At 45.5% G+C, this 16,250-nt stretch overlaps 1 long non-coding RNA gene across 1 annotated transcript in view; it reads right to left on the bottom strand.

Moving 5' to 3' along the window:
* Positions 1–16,250, bottom strand: part of LOC142255677 (uncharacterized) — a 29,711-nt gene that overhangs the window by 883 nt on the left and 12,578 nt on the right. The window contains exon 2 of the long non-coding RNA XR_012727453.1: positions 3,976–4,163. This is a non-coding gene — a long non-coding RNA (uncharacterized LOC142255677). The remainder of the gene's footprint in view (positions 1–3,975; positions 4,164–16,250) is intronic.

Raw genomic sequence — 16,250 nt, 5'->3', positions numbered from 1 at the left:
GAATATTAATCAGCGTCTGACCCAAAATGGAGACGCAGACCCGAACCCCAAAAATCGGCTAAAAATGAAAAAAATATATAGATAAAAAAAGCAAACATCGACAGATCGTAATGCAAGACTGAACCCCCCCTCCCCTTCCTGAGATGAGCGAGCAGATGTGTAACAAAAGAACATCTAATCCCTGCAGGAGGAAAAAGAAAAAAAGAAAAAAGTGCCAAAATGGCACGCCGGCATCCGCACGCCAACCCTGTACCTGACCTCCAGCTGCCTCTGCCACTCTCACCGCTGCTGTCTGTCTGTCTCCATCCTCAGTCTGTGCCTGCGAGAGCGTCATGAGCGAGTCTATGCCACCCCTCCTCCTCCTCCTCCTCCTCTGCCCTCACATACACTCTCACCCCTCTACAGGCTCACCGCCTGCCGAGGACGGCTAATCCGTGCCGCCTGTAACAGGTAGCGGTGCCCACTGTGCAGGGCACCGCCACAGGCCCCTCAATGTCCGCGCTCCTTGTCCTCCCCGATCAATAATTGCCCGGTGCTGCTCCATTACTCTCACCTTGTCGTTGCTGCCTTTGTGTTTGTGCATTCCTCTGTACCTTTATCCATCATACACCTGCTGCTGCCTCTTTGTCTTCCTCCTCTCTGATCTGCCGCCTCCGTCTGCCATCTCTCGACGCTCTTTGTCTGCTGCCGTCTAGACCCCATTATTTTTTGCCTTTTTTCGCCTTTACACCTGTCCGCCTCTGCTGCATTCCTATCCTGATTTTTTGCATTTCGTCGCATCCCCTTCCCCCCTTTATTTCCGCCGTGGGTTAAATCCCCCCTTTTCATATTGCTCCCCCCCCCAAAAAAAATACCTGTTCTCCGTCTTCATTTCCTCGTCTGACCATTCTCTCTTCCTTCTTCCTCACTGCTCTCTTTCACCATTCTCACCCCCTCCTTTTGCCGTCGCTCGCTCTCCATTCTCCCCTCGCTCCATCCCTCCCCTCCCTCCCCGCTCGCTCTCCGCCTCCTGGGCTGCCTTTCATTTCCAGACAGGCAGAAAGCGCAATGCGGTTCTAGTCAGGATGGGGGGGGATTTATTAAACTTGTCTGGCTCAAGACACGGAGGGAGGGTCTGTCTCCATGTGTGGGGTGATGGGACGGAGGAGACACTGGTAGAAACAGGAGAGGAAGAGGGGGGAACTATGGGGAAGGTAGCAGAATAGTCAAGGTGGGTAGATATGCCCAATCGTTGGGTAGATTAACTCTTCGCTGTCGGGCGACGGTGGCGCATTGCAGAGCGCCTTCGGTTCAAGAGTTAACGGCACGCCGTGTAAACCCCGTCTAATCCCGTGCCATCTATCTCCACCTGTCCCGCCGTTTCTTACAGGCATGGTATGTTTAATAAAAAGCGCCGTCTGTCCCGTGTGCCCGAACTGTCATAAATCTTCATTTTTTCATTATTATTTTGCCATCTTCGGTCTAGACAGAGACGTAATGGTTTATTTCTGACTGTCCAAGAAAACTGACAATGCCGCCTTCGAGAAATGTAACGGACGGTGCCCAAAATACCCTCATATCGAGCCTTAACGCGGGGCATTGGACTTGGCCCCCAAATCCTTAATTCCATGTCTGTCTCACTTCGAAAGTGAGACTGAGAAATGGAGCAGTCTGCAGCTTTACAATGCAGCTTTCTCCAGGGGGCGCTCTTACACCATCCACCGGCAAGGTGCAGCAGAGGTCGCTGAAGGCCCCGATGTTGGGAAAGCATCATCCCAGTGTAGTGCCGCTGTGGGAACAGCAGGTGACGCTGCGACACCGAGGAGACAACTCTCAGGAGCTGAGCACAGACTGAAAAAAGCACGCTTGCCGCCCACTGCATGGCAATACAGACACAAAAGATTAAAAAAAAAAAATCACCCTGCAGCCTTTGACTCGATATTGCCAGCCACGACCGAGCGGGGGAATTCATAAAACAAAAATAAAATCAGCAATAATAGAGAAAACCAGGAATAATGTACAATAGGCAACTAGTCATGATAAGTGGAAAAGACAAAGAGAATCCCTACAGGGGTATTCCTCTCACATACAGTGTTCTTTGGGGTACACCATCACTTTGTGATCGGTGGAGGTCAATCTCTGGGATCCCATCAAGCTAGGATCCCATCACTTTGGACATCACGTCGTTGGGGTATACCATCAGGTGGAGGTCAATCTCTGGGATCCCATCAAGCTAGGATCCCATCATTTTAAACATCATGGCGCTGGGGTACATCATCACTTTGTGATCGGTGGAGGTCAATCTCAGGGATCCCATCAAGCTAAGATCCTATCATTTTGGACATATCGTCGTTGGGGTAACCCATCACTTTCTGATCAGTGGAGGTCAATCTCTGGGATCCCATCAAGCTAGGATCCCATCACTTTGGACATCACGTCGTTGGGGTATACCATCAGGAGAAGGTCAATCTCTGGGATCCCATCAAGCTAGGATCCCATCATTTTGAACATCACGTCGCTGGGGTAAGTCATCATTTTGTGATCGGTGGAGGTCAATCCCAGGGATCCCATCAAGCTAAGATCCTATCATTTTGGACATGACGTCGTTGGGGTACACCATCACTTTCGGATCAGTGGAGGTCAATCTCTGGGATCCCATCAATCTAGGATACCATCATTTTGAACATCACATTTTTGGGGTATACAATTAGGTGGAGGTCAATCTCTGGGATCCCATCAAGCTAGGATCCCACCGTTTTGGACATCACGTTGCTGGGGTATGCCATCACTTTCTGATCGGTGGAGGTCAATCTCTGAGATCCCATCAAGCTAGGATCATTTTGGACATCACGTCGCTGGCGTATGCCATCACTTTGTGATTAATGGAGGTCAATCTCTGGGATCCCACTAAGCTACAATCCCATCATTTTGTACATCACATCGCTGGGGTACGCTATCACTTTCTGAATGGTGGAGGTCAATCTCTGGGATCCCATCAAGCTAGGATCCCATCATTTTGGACATCCCGTCGCTGGGGTACGCCATCACTTTCTGCTCAGTGGAGGCAGCATGGCTCGCCTTCATTCTCAGGACTGATGGCGAGCCCAGAAGTAAGAACTTCATCCATCATAAAGTGATGGGTATCTTGGCAGCCGATCTAACATAATTTTAGGAACTTGAACAAAACACCCGCATGGTTGTTGGTGATCTTTAAAAATGCCACCATTGCCAATTGGCATCACACTGGAAACTCTCCCACGGCCAAAGACAGAATTACTGGATAAACAAGTCCCCAAACACCTTAGATTGCTCACTCAAGCTACAACGATGGATGAAGCATGGATCAAACATGAATGGTTGGTTCTCCTTCCTTACTTGCTTGTAGGGTCCAATATCCAACGGCGTTGCGATGTTCTGGTGAAACCCCAGGGAAAGATAGGAGGCTGTACAGTTATCTCCTGTGGTGTTATCCTCAACTATACAACCTACTACCTCATCCTGGAGCTCACGGAGCAGAAGTCCCTACTAAGAGGAGTACGATGAAGAAGACAACATGGTTGAGAAGAACGTACATTCAACATGTACCAGTCAAAACGTTTTAAGACTTATGGAAGTAAAACAAGACACATTACCGGATCCAAATCAAACAAAAACTTACTTGCCGCCGTAGCCAAGCCGACACAGACCCGCACACTCGAGCTTGTGAGAGGGGCACAGCACAAGTTCGGATCTACGGGTTTATGGCAACCAGCAGAACATCTACACTAAACTCGACATCAAGAGTTAACACAACATTTTTTGGAGTTGGAGCAAATATGTAACGTCTACATCCACATCCAACCATATATATATACACATCATTTGGGGTTCGCAATCAAACGGCAGGTTTTCATATTAAGTCCTAGGTTGAAGAACGTTCCTCAACCTTTTATCTAAGAGAACAAAAACAAAAAAAAGGCAAAAAGCTAGCAAGCACCATTACATTGTCCAAGTTACCTTTTATCGGTGGCTTCTTTCACCCCCGAATATCCTCGCCCCATGCACAGTGAAGTAACGGCCATGTTACATGCTGCTTGGTGTGGGCGGATGTACTGGGCCCTGTGCCATGACACTCAAGGCGGTGTTGCATTTTTCGTGGCCTCTCTTTTCCTCTCTCCCCTCCCTATGGACAATCTCCGTCGCAACTAAAAGGAACAAAGGAGAGAAACGAACACATGAATGCAGGTTGCACGTTGGCACAGACCGGTAGATTTACTTGGCAGCAACTGGCCCTCCGGGAAGGAATCCCTTCCTCCTTTCGCAAACGCTTCTGCCCACTGTGTCTCTGTCCGCTCTATCTTTTTCCAAACCCATGATGTCACCGCTTCTTTCTACTCTTTGCCTACCTTATCAATATTTTCCTGAGTGTTATCGTTCCTCTTCTTCGTAAGTTTCACTTTTTCCGGCAACTCCACCCCCACTTCCCCTAAAGTCAATCTAACAGTTAACGGAGCGATTCCGCTCTCCCGGTTTTCGAGGCTACGATCTTACGGCTTCTCCCGCCATCCCTTCCATGGTCAGTTTAGCGATTCTTTGTTAATTATCGATCCCTGACTCCATTCCTCTCCCGCTCCGATTCTCTTCATTCATTACACTCCTCCTTTTTTAACTCTGACTCTTTCTCCCACTCCACCCATATGTCTCACAGCTCATTCCAACACTTCCTCTTCTCTCGCCTAAGGCTCCTTAGACGTTCCTGCCTTCCCATGTCCCTTTACCCTCTCTTCCTTTTCCCCACCTGTTTTTTTTTTCTCATCCTCAATACCCAATGACTTGCCATTTTCCTCCGATTTCCCTACACCAAACAATTAAAATCATTTCCCCCCCATTCTGAATCTATAATGAGATACCAAAGGTCAAAATGTCATCTGTACGAAGTCAACATAGTCCTAGTATCTTCTGGCCAAAAATTGGAGCTTAAGACAAGACCCTAGGGCTGAATGTTACCCGTGAAAGCCGACAACCTTTCCGCCATCTGTTCTGGTAATGTACATGTTAAAATACGAGACATTCTCCAACCAGGGAGCCCGTGCCAGACCGCTCAGCATGTGCAAGTCACAGCAGAGCCCAACAACATTTCCAAGGCTGAAGATCAAATGAAAGTAATGAAGGGAAAGATATCCGATTATTATTTATGTAACCTATACGGAAAGTCCAACGCTCTAACCTGAGGACGCTTTCCGGCTTGATTTCTCCACACCGGCTTGTTAGTCTATATTTTTTCACTTTTTTTTTCTAGGGAACTGATGACAATCCAACTCATTAGATTTATTTCCATCAACATTTTTGGATAAGGTATCAACCCCATCTCCCCTCAGATTGCACTTTAAGTCTTTGTAATATTTTGGCTCTCTTAAAACATGTCTTAAGACTTCACGTTTATCACAGGAGGACATGGGTGAATTCACGGGAAATGTTCAACACCGGTAACGCGAAGGTGAACTCTTGACATTTCGTGTGGAACGTCGAGAAGGGTGCAGCATATTAACTTTCACAATTTTTTGTCAAGAGGCAGCACTCAGTTTCAGGTAGCTGCTGAGAAAGCTATGACAAATTTTGAATAGTAGAAGAAAAAGGAAATATATCCCTCCCACAACCAAGTGTTAGTAGTGTTTAGGCAGGGAGATACTTCCAGAAAAAAGGAGTACCTAAACTACTGATTTAAATTTTCCAAAAAATGAATTATGGTGAATATACTCCACATGCAAAATAGTGTATTCTCTGCTTTAATGGGTTAGGCCTCTATACACTTTAAAGAACTGTTGGCCGGCAGCTATCTCAGCCGTCTCTCCCATGGAGTGCTCACTTGGCCTAGAGCTCCTGTGTTCTAAATGAGAGAGCCGCTGCCAGACATTACGGGGCGAATCAAAGGATTGACAGTCCGAAAATTGGACATACCAGGTCTTTAATGCCCCGTAATAATTAGTTATCAGGATCCTCCGTAGACATTAGATGATACCAATGGGTTTGGCCAACGTTAGTCTGATGTCTATGGGGGGCTTCAATCTTTCCAAGTTCCCTTCAGCATCAGGAGGTCAGCGGGACAGAGGACATTATGTCTGGGCTATATCTACGATACTTGCCGATCTTCCACGTGTCTACATGACAGCTCCTGTGGTCTACATGAGAGAGCCGCTGCCAGACATCTCGGGGCAAATCAAAGGATTGACAGTCCAAAATTGGACATGAAAGGTCCTTAACTCCACGCGACAATCAGCGGTTGGGAGCCACCGTTGACATTACACAATACCGATGGCTTTGGCCAACGTTGGTCTGATGTCTTTAGGGGCCTTCAATCTTTCCAAGTTCACTTCCATATCAGGAGGTCAGCGAAACAAAGGACATTACATCTGAGATATATGTACGATACCTGCCGATCTTCCATATGTCTTTGAAGATATCAGTAGTTGTGAAGTCACCTAACCTGTTCATGCGGAAGTGAGCAGAGCAGGCCTAACCCTTTAAACATTTTTTTTCCCATCTTATACCGGTAGTCAACGTACAAGACTCTTTATGATCCTGATCTGGCACAGTGGGTCCTCGGCCACCCACTATACAGGTAATTAAAGCAACTGGCCCCCATTAAAAGTGGACGTGGCACTGAATCCACATCTATATATTTTTGGTTCCCAAAGATCTCCAATCCAGTGAATGAAGCTCATATCTACTAATTTTCCTTAATATATCGGCACCAGTTGAACAAAGAACTAAAGGATGATCCGATTTATGTATTTTATACACACTGGTTTTACTCTAAACCAACGGGTGGCCAAGAAAAACACCACCGTATAGGAAAAATTTATAAGAGCAGGCAGTCATGGCGCCTTAATTTGAAGGACCGATAGGATTTCGAGAGGTGGGACAACCACCCATCAATTTCATATCCTAGCGTTTTGAAGACTCCTTCAATTTTACATTAGCGGTAGCAAATCTTACCCATCGCTCCAGTCTTCGATAACATTGTAGCCAACACCTCTGTTACCCAATTTTTTATTTTTGTTCTTAGGATATCATTGAAATAGAGCTACGCCCCTGTTCATGGGCCACTGTGATCAGACAGTTAATTTGCCGAGGATTTTGCTAGATCACCTCTCTCGAAGACTAAAAAAAAAATTGGAGAAAATTTCAAGTAATTACTTCTTGAGCAAAATTTTCGGTGGTCTACATCGACATAAAAGAAGGGGGAGCGGAGTTTAATAGGGTGTAAAGTTCCAGGTTGTGAACTGTATTTTTATTTGAAGGGTCGGGGCTGTAATGATTATTGGAAACACATGTTACTGGGAGTGTTCGGAGTTATTTCCACTTGTTCTGTGGTTACAATATCGAGCTTGGATGTAAGATGAAATGTGACACAGCAGCAGCACCGCATCTGTTGTTTACATTCTGCTCTTAATATCCTTTTAATACTGGGTGTCCGACTGGCCATACAAAGTCAAAGTCTACTGACTGTAGAGAACCAGCCACTGAAGGGTTGGAAGTGCTCATTACTGCTCCAAATGAGGTTCCAAAATGTCCTTCAAGAAAATGGGCAACGTTTTCTTACATGATGGTGGAGGATAAGAACCCAAGGATAGAAAGATTTTGCACTGATCACTGGGCCTCATGAGGTATCTGCATGCCAATGGTTACCCTACTGGCCTTGTAGTCAAAAAGTCCTAACCATCACCTCAAAGGGATTACTCGGTTTAGAAAACCTATTTTTATTAAGAAACTAAATCGTGGTCCAACATTCAAGATCCTCTTTTTTTTTGGCCAGAGTGGTCTATCGCATCTGTCCTGATTTCAATAGACAAAGTGTAATGCTTAAAAGGGACCTGTAATCAAGTCAAATGTTTCAAGTTTTTGCTCAGATTTATTCGCAAGGCTCCACCGAGTAATCTAGTTTTTGTTTTTCTGAAATCCGGCATATGGTTCCTGAGATATGGGCCTTTCTATTTAGATCTTATTTTTATGCTCTTTAGGGGCGTGGCTCACAGGATCCTCTGGGGCGTGTCTGTAGGCTGCTTCTCATAATTAGCCTATGAACTAGGACTAAATAAAAATGCCCATATCTCTGGAACCATATGGTGCATTTTTAGAAAATAAAAAGCGAAATATTCACGGGAGCGCCGGGAATATAATATAAGCAAACATTGGCCACTTGGTGACAGGTCCTCCTTAATTACTACCTTGGTGGGCTCTGCTGTGGGAAAACTGAACAGATTTCCCCACAGATGATTAATGGGGTTTCCGATAAGATATAAGTTTATTTTTAAGGGATCATTTAACAAATGGCTATTGTGCAAAGCGGGGGACCCCTTTAAGCAAAAAGGCCAAAGCTTCCTTTTGTCTACAGGGAATTTGTTACGACTAGACGTCTTGAAAAATTAACCATTGGCCAGCAATTTGCACACATAAATGGGTAACTACATTTTAAAGAGGCCTCATAGACCCCATACCAAGGCAAGAATGTGCAAGTCAGAACCCCCCCCCCCCAAAAAAAAACAGAGGCACCACTATTTTCTACACCAATGAATGGAAAATTGTGTGATAATGTAGGAGAATCTAAAATTGTAGGAACATTTTCCCATAAGAGTTGACTTTTGGCCACAACAGACTCTATAGATGATAGATTTCTAGTTATCTCCGTATCTATGGTTCCAAACTTAGACTTTTTTTATATCTTTTAGTGACTTTTTTATTATTCTTTAATTTTTGTTTATTTTAATGTGAGGAGTGATTTAAACTTTTTGATTTTTTTAGATTTCATTTTTTTTTTACATTTTGAATTAGTCCTTTTAGGGCACTTGAACCTGCAATTGCTTAGATGATACACTGCAATGCTTTGGCACTGCAGTGTATTATAAAATCACTGGTCTCCTATGTTGCTCAGCCTGTGGTTGAGCTTCTTAGAAGATTTCATATGGCTGACTCGGAGGTCCTGCGATGGTGTGACGTGGTGTGCCGATGGCTGTCAGAAGTGACGGCCACCACATTGAGGACTCTTAAATGGCGTTGACCCTCAAAGGGATAAACCTCTTTAGGGTCTTATGGGTTGGATTTCAGGCTATAACTATATTTTGAGTCCTTGTTTTAGTTATCCAACCGATACGCCATCACGTAATGGATTCATCCTCTAGGTCTCCCACCGATCGTGAGAAATAAGAGGATGTAACGCAGGTGAACCGAAGCTGCCCCTTTGGCTGGGAATTCACGGTGCTGAGAAATATCGGTGAAAAAAGGCAACGCTACCCTAGAACTGCGACCCCTTATTCTGGGCATCGGTAGTGGTCCTAGAGCACAAATTCCACCCAACAATAAAGTGATGGTGAGGAATAAAAAACAGAAAGTACTGTAGTTATTTTTCTTCAAAGGTTCCGGCAGCGTATCTGTAGCCTTAAAGCTTTTGACCTCAGAAAGGCTTGTCGTAAAGTTTGGGTTGCCTAGCTTGGGTGGAAACAGTCAATGCCAACGACCCCTCCATCCTCAAACCCCTAATGCTGTGGACCATAATAGGGACAATTCATTTATTGACCTTTCCAAAACCAAGGATGTACATAAGTTTCCACACCGTGGAGATTTATCTGCCCGGCATAGGTTGGCTCCATCCCCTCCCCAATCGAGAGTTAGAAACAAGTTATTACCTCTCCGGGAGACATCGGTGGGAATCCGTCTGCTGGAAATAGTTATCCTTGTTGCCTGCCCTCTGCTCCCTTCGCTTTGGGGACTTCCTCAACAATTTCTGAGGGAATGGTGCACATGATGGAACCGCCGCTCCATTCTCACTATGATACGAGTGCCCCGGTCTAAAAAACGGTGTGTGTCCCAGCAGTCAGACGCCCACCGACCAATAAGTTACCTTCTATTCTGTGGAAAGGTGATAATTTGTTGAGGCAACCCCTTTAAAGGGGTTGTCCACCTTTGGAACACTTTTTTCCCCCTTAATTTTAGGGCTAAAAATATTTTTGGGAAATAATTTTCATTGAAAAATTTGAATGTGCATGAAAACAGTAACGAGCAGTGGCGAGCACGATTGCTACTCACTAATGACTACATCAAAGTGTAATGTACACGAAAACAGTAGCGAGCGGTGGCGAGCACGATCGCTCATCACTAATGACTACATCAAAGTGTAACGTACAAGAAAACAATAGCAAGCGGTGGCGAGCATGATCGCTCTTTACTAATGACCACGTCAAAGTGTAACGTACAGGAAAATATTAACAAGCGATGTTTAGCATGATCGCTTATCATTAATGACCACATCACAGCTGAATGCGGGAAAACAGTAACGCGAGATGGCGAGCACGATCGCTCATCATTAATGACCACAACAAAGTTGAATGTGCAGGGAAACCGTAACAAGCAGGTGGTGAGCACGATCGTCCATCATTGATGAGCACAACAAAGTTGAATGTGCAAGAAAACAGTAACGAGCGGTGGCGAGCACAATCGCTCATCACTAATAACCACATCAAAGTTGAATGTGTAGGGAAATAGTAATAAGCGATGGCGAGCATGATCACTCATCATTAATGACCACATCAAAGTTGAATGCGGGAAAACAGTAACGAGCAGTGGCGAGCACAATCGCTCATCCCTAATGACCACATCGAAGTTGAATATGGCGAGCACGATCGCTCATCGGTAATGACCACGTCAAAGTTGAAGGTGCAAGAAAACAGAGCAGGTGGCGAGCATGATCGCTCATCACTAATGAGCACATCAAAGTTCAAGAAGTGGTGAGTATGATCAGTCAAATACTCATCATTAGTGACCACATCAAAGTTGAAGGTGCAGGAAAACAGTAGCAGGCGGGGGCAAGCACGAATGCTTATCATTAATGACCACATCAAAGTTCGAGAAGTGGTGAGTACGATCACTCAATTACTCATCTTTAATGACCATATCAAAGTTGAATGTGCAAGAAAACGGTAACGAGCAGTATCAAAGTTGAATTTGGGAAAACAGTAATGAGCAGGTGGCGAACATGATCGCTCACTGTTAATGACCACATCAAAGTTGAATGTGCAGGAAAACAGTAACGAGCAGGTGGCGAGCATGATCGCTCATCACTAATGACCACATCAAAGTTGAATGTTGGAAAACAGTAACAAGGAGGTGGGAGCACAATCGCTCCTCATTAATGACCACACCAAAGTTGAAACAATAATAAGCAGGTAGCGAGCGTGATCGGTCATCGTTAATGACCACATCAAAGTTAAAACAATAACGAGAGGTGGCGAGCAAGATTGCTCATCATTAATGACGACATCAAAGTTGAATTCGGGAAACCAGTAACCAGCGATGATGAGCACGATCGCTGATCATTAATGACCACATCAAAGTTGAATGTGCGGGAAAAAGCGGAACGGTGCAAAATTTGTCATAATCTACATGGTAGGGGAGCTCGCCCGATCATAGATCAATGAAGTTTTTGGAAAAAAAAAAAGTTTTCAAGGACGATCTTTTTTTCTTCTCCAACAAGGAAGGAAGAGGCAAGTGAGGACGAGCACATCATCCATAACGCGCGGAGCCGAATGCGATTCCTCCGTGCGGCGAGGGCAGGAGGTGGCAGAAGTGACTGAAAGCTCTTAACGTTACTTCTGATCCCTGTTGCTATGGGAGCTGGATCCGCCGCTCGTCTATATATTGGGCACATGCCCAGATCTCTCTCCTCCTTTGTCTCTCCCTCCTTCCCTCGCTCCCCCCTCCGGAGACATGGTCTGCCTGCTTCTTGTTCCTCGCACCTCTCCTGCTTCAGAAGATCACACCTTTGTGTCTCGCACGTCTTTCCCTTATTCTCTACCTTCGCTTTTTCTGACATTATCTTTCTAAATTTCCTATTGTTTTGTTTTTTTTTCCCCTTTTGCTGCCCGATTTGCCCGTTATTGCCAATTTGCGACCGTTTCCTTTAATATTATATTTCGCTTTTTTCCTCCTTTTTCGCCTTTCGTCTACCCCCCACCTTGCCATTGCTCGTCTCTCCTCGTCTTCCTCTCCCTTCCCCCCCCTCGCCCCATCCTCTCATTAATTCATAACACGCAGCACTGCGTCTGATGCCAGGATACCAGGCTGGCACCCGCCATGATGCCACAGGGACGCGGCTATCCGCAGTGCCTCCGTCAAACCCACCGCCCGCTATATTATTCTCATTTTCCGACATATCTACCGTGGTTGCCCGTATGCCCACCCTAAAAAACTAAAGTAACGCTCCCCCGGTTGGGCAGCCTGGCGCGGTAGGGGTTAACTCGGTATGACTATGACTCGGTGTTGTAGGGATTAGTTGGCAATCTCGTCCTCGGTCACACACCGCTGGTCCTAGCTGAGTTATTGAGTCTGCTGTGATTGCCACCCGGAGTATTTATCCCCCCACCCTCCGCCGTGCCCAGAATGTCTGCCCCTCTCCCCATCACCCGCTACAGATCAACTCTGTATTACACACTACAGTATATATATAGGTAGGGGTTGTCAGACATTTCTATAAATTACTCTCCACAGCAAGTGCCATTATGTCATAACTACCCCCCCCCCCCCTCCCCCGGCCAACCAACGGGAGAAGGAGCAGAGGGATAGATAGATAGATAGATAGATAGATAGATAGAGGGATAGATAGATAGATAGATAGAGGGATAGAGGGATAGATAGATAGATAGATAGAGGGATAGATAGATAGATAGATAGAGGGATAGATAGATAGATGGATAGATAGATAGATAGATAGATAGAGGGATAGATAGATAGATAGATAGATAGATAGATAGATAGAGGGATAGATAGATAGAGGGATAGATAGATAGATGGATAGATAGATAGATAGATAGATAGATAGATAGAGGGATAGATAGATAGAGGGATAGATAGATAGAGGGATAGATAGATAGATAGATAGATAGATAGATAGATAGATAGAGGGATAGATAGATAGATAGATAGATAGAGGGATAGATAGATAGATAGATAGAGGGATAGATAGATAGAGGGATAGATAGATAGAGGGATAGATAGATAGATAGATAGATAGATAGATAGATAGATAGAGGGATAGATAGATAGATAGATAGATAGATAGATAGATAGAGGGATAGATAGATAGATAGATAGATAGATAGATAGAGGGATAGATAGATAGATAGATAGATAGATAGAGGGATAGATAGATAGATAGATAGATAGATAGAGGGATAGATAGATAGATAGAGGGATAGATAGATAGATAGATAGATAGATAGATAGATAGAGGGACAGATAGATAGATAGATAGATAGATAGATAGATAGATAGATAGATAGATAGAGGGATAGATAGATAGAGGGACAGATAGATAGATAGATAGATAGAGGGATGGATAGATAGAGGGATAGATAGATAGATACCATATAATATAAAGATATACAGAGAAGCTAAACAGACATTAGATAAATAGATATCCATCCCTCTATCTATCTATCTATCCATCCATCCATCTATCTACCGGAATCTATCTATCTATCTATCTATCTATCTATCCCTCTATCTATCTATCCCTCTATCTATCCATCCATCCATCTATCTACCGGTATCTATCTATCTACCGGTATCTATCTATCTATCTATCTACCGGTATCTATCTATCTATCTACCTATCTATCTATCCCTCTATCTATCTATCCCTCTATCTATCTATCTATCTATCTATCTGTCCCTCTATCTATCTATCTATCTATCTATCTATCTATCTATCTATCTATCTATCTATCTATCTATCTATCTATCCCTCTATCTATCCCTCTATCTATCTATCTATCTATCTATCCCTCTATCTATCCATCTATCCCTCTATCTATCTATCTATCCTTCTATCTATCTATCTATCCCTCTATCTATCTATCTATCTGTCTATCTATCCCACCGTCTAGCCACTGGTGGACACATACAGAAGAGGCTCCTGTGGCACCCTTGCAGCTTCAGGCGCCATAGGGTACTGCACCTCACTTAAGGTGCAGTATTCATCTTGGATGTGGAGGAGGTCATCCCCGGTAACAGCCACAACCAACAAATAACACGAGGGTTCTGTCACTGGGACTGGGCTAGGGTAGGAGCTGGGGTGGCTATCACGAGGTATGGGACCTCATGCCCACTAGTCAGGAACCGGGGAGGCGGGGCACCCACAAGGGAAGTCAGGAGCCATCTGACACACAATGGGCAGTCTACAAGGGACAGTGTCCGTGGGAGGTCGCACTTTGGAGGAGCAGCAGATAACGAACAGTTCGGGGCCCGTGGTCTGGAGCTAGAGGCTTGACCCGTGTTCTGAGGAAAGAAGGGGAATCCCAGGGTTCACGGGGAGTGCAGCAGGCTCTCGTGATCCGTTCCATGGTCCAGGAGCTGAGGTGGAGAAAGTAGACTAACAGAGGGGACCGACGGTCACGACCCCGAAGTATCCGGGATCGTCTGGAGCCCATCACAGTGGGGATCGGCACTTTCCAATGGCTGGCGTTACTGGCGGCGCCCGCACCACAGCGCTATCAGCGTCTAAGGGACTACTACCACCATCCTCTCTGGGGCCTAGCTCTGCCTGTGGAGAGCTGAACCATCCGAGCTGCGTTGTCATCCGCCCCAGCAGAGACGTAACGAACAGGTGGTGTCATGAACAACTAGCCCCATTGTCCCCATCCCCAGCCTTTTATTGACACCCGCCGCGGTCATGGAACCGGGCAAGGCCACTACGGCGACCCAGGAGAAGAACCACGGTTCGGTGACGAGTAACCCCCGACCCCTTGGGCGTGTCACTCCTGTGCAAGAACAGTATATGGGCTCTTTGTAGTCCATCATAATGCAAAATTCCACCTGCTTGAGGGGTAGAAAAGGGCCCCCTGACCTCTTTGGGCCCCTGTATCTATCTATCTATCTATCTATCTATCTATCACACTATATTGGACTCTCTAGATCAATCTCTATAAACCTTTGCTCCCCTACTGTAATATTTTTGATATATAGAGGATAGATATATTTGGGGGGGTTATTGATGATAATAACAGGCAGACCATTGTGTCAGTGGTTATTCTGGGAGTTGTAGTCCCTGAGCACAATTTCCCCCCCTCAGTGACCAGGCGCTTGTATAAGGGTCCACTTTGGGGTAAGTGTTGGCCTTTCACCTCCAGACGTCCGGCCCTGGATGACCGCTCCTTGTTCCCCCCTCCCCACCGGAGAGAACTAATGATCTCATCTCTTCAGCGGCTCCAGATTTCACAAGTTTTTGTGTTTCTTTTTTTTTTTTGCTCTGTTGCAGAACAGATGTTAAAGTGGTATCACAATATTGTCCTGACCCTTCCGGCCGGTACAGAATGTCCAAAACAGATCGTCCGGCCCACAGATCATCCATTATAGATCGTCCGGCCCAGATCATCTATTATAGATCGTCCGGCCCACATATCGTCCAGCACAGATCATCCATTATAGATCGTCCGGCCCACAGATCATCCATTATAGATCGGCCGGCACAGATCATCCATTATAGATCGTCCGGCCCACATATTGTCCGACACAGATCATCCATTATAGATCATCCGGCCCACAGATCGTCCGGCACAGATCATCCATTATAGATCGTCCGGCCCACATATTGTTCGACACAGATCATCCATTATAGATTGTCCGGCCCACAGATCGTCCTGCACAGATCATCCATTATAGATCCTTCGGCCCACAGATCATCCATTATAGATCGTCCGGCACAGATCATCCATTATAGATTGTCCGGTATAGAATGTCCATTACAGTTTGTCGGATGCAGATCGTCCAGCACAGATCGTCCATCAAAGACTGTCCGGTACAGATCGTTCATTACAGATCGTCCGAACGAGATTGTCCGGCCCACAGATGGTCCAGTACAGATCGTCCAGTACAGATCATCCATTATAGATCGTCCGGCTCACATATCGTCCGGCACAGATCATCTATTATAGATCGTCCGGCCCACAGATCGTCCGGCACAGATCATCCATTATAGATCGTCCGGTACAGAATGTCCAAAACACATCGTCCGGCCCACAGATCATCCATTATAGATCGTCTGGCCCACAGATCATCCATTATAGATCGTCTGGCCCACAGATCATCCATTATAGATCGTCCGGCCCACAGATCATCCATTATAGATCGTCCGGCCCACAGATCATCCATTATAGATCATCTGGCCCACAGATCATTAATTATAGATTGTCCGGCCCACAGATCATCCATTATAGATCGTCCGGCCCACAGATCGTCCGGCA

This window comes from Anomaloglossus baeobatrachus, chromosome 11 (genome assembly GCF_048569485.1).
Source record: "Anomaloglossus baeobatrachus isolate aAnoBae1 chromosome 11, aAnoBae1.hap1, whole genome shotgun sequence".
Lineage (NCBI taxonomy): Eukaryota > Metazoa > Chordata > Amphibia > Anura > Aromobatidae > Anomaloglossus > Anomaloglossus baeobatrachus.
Note: the sequence above shows the minus strand (reverse complement) of the source record. Positions and strands in the feature narration are given on the sequence as shown.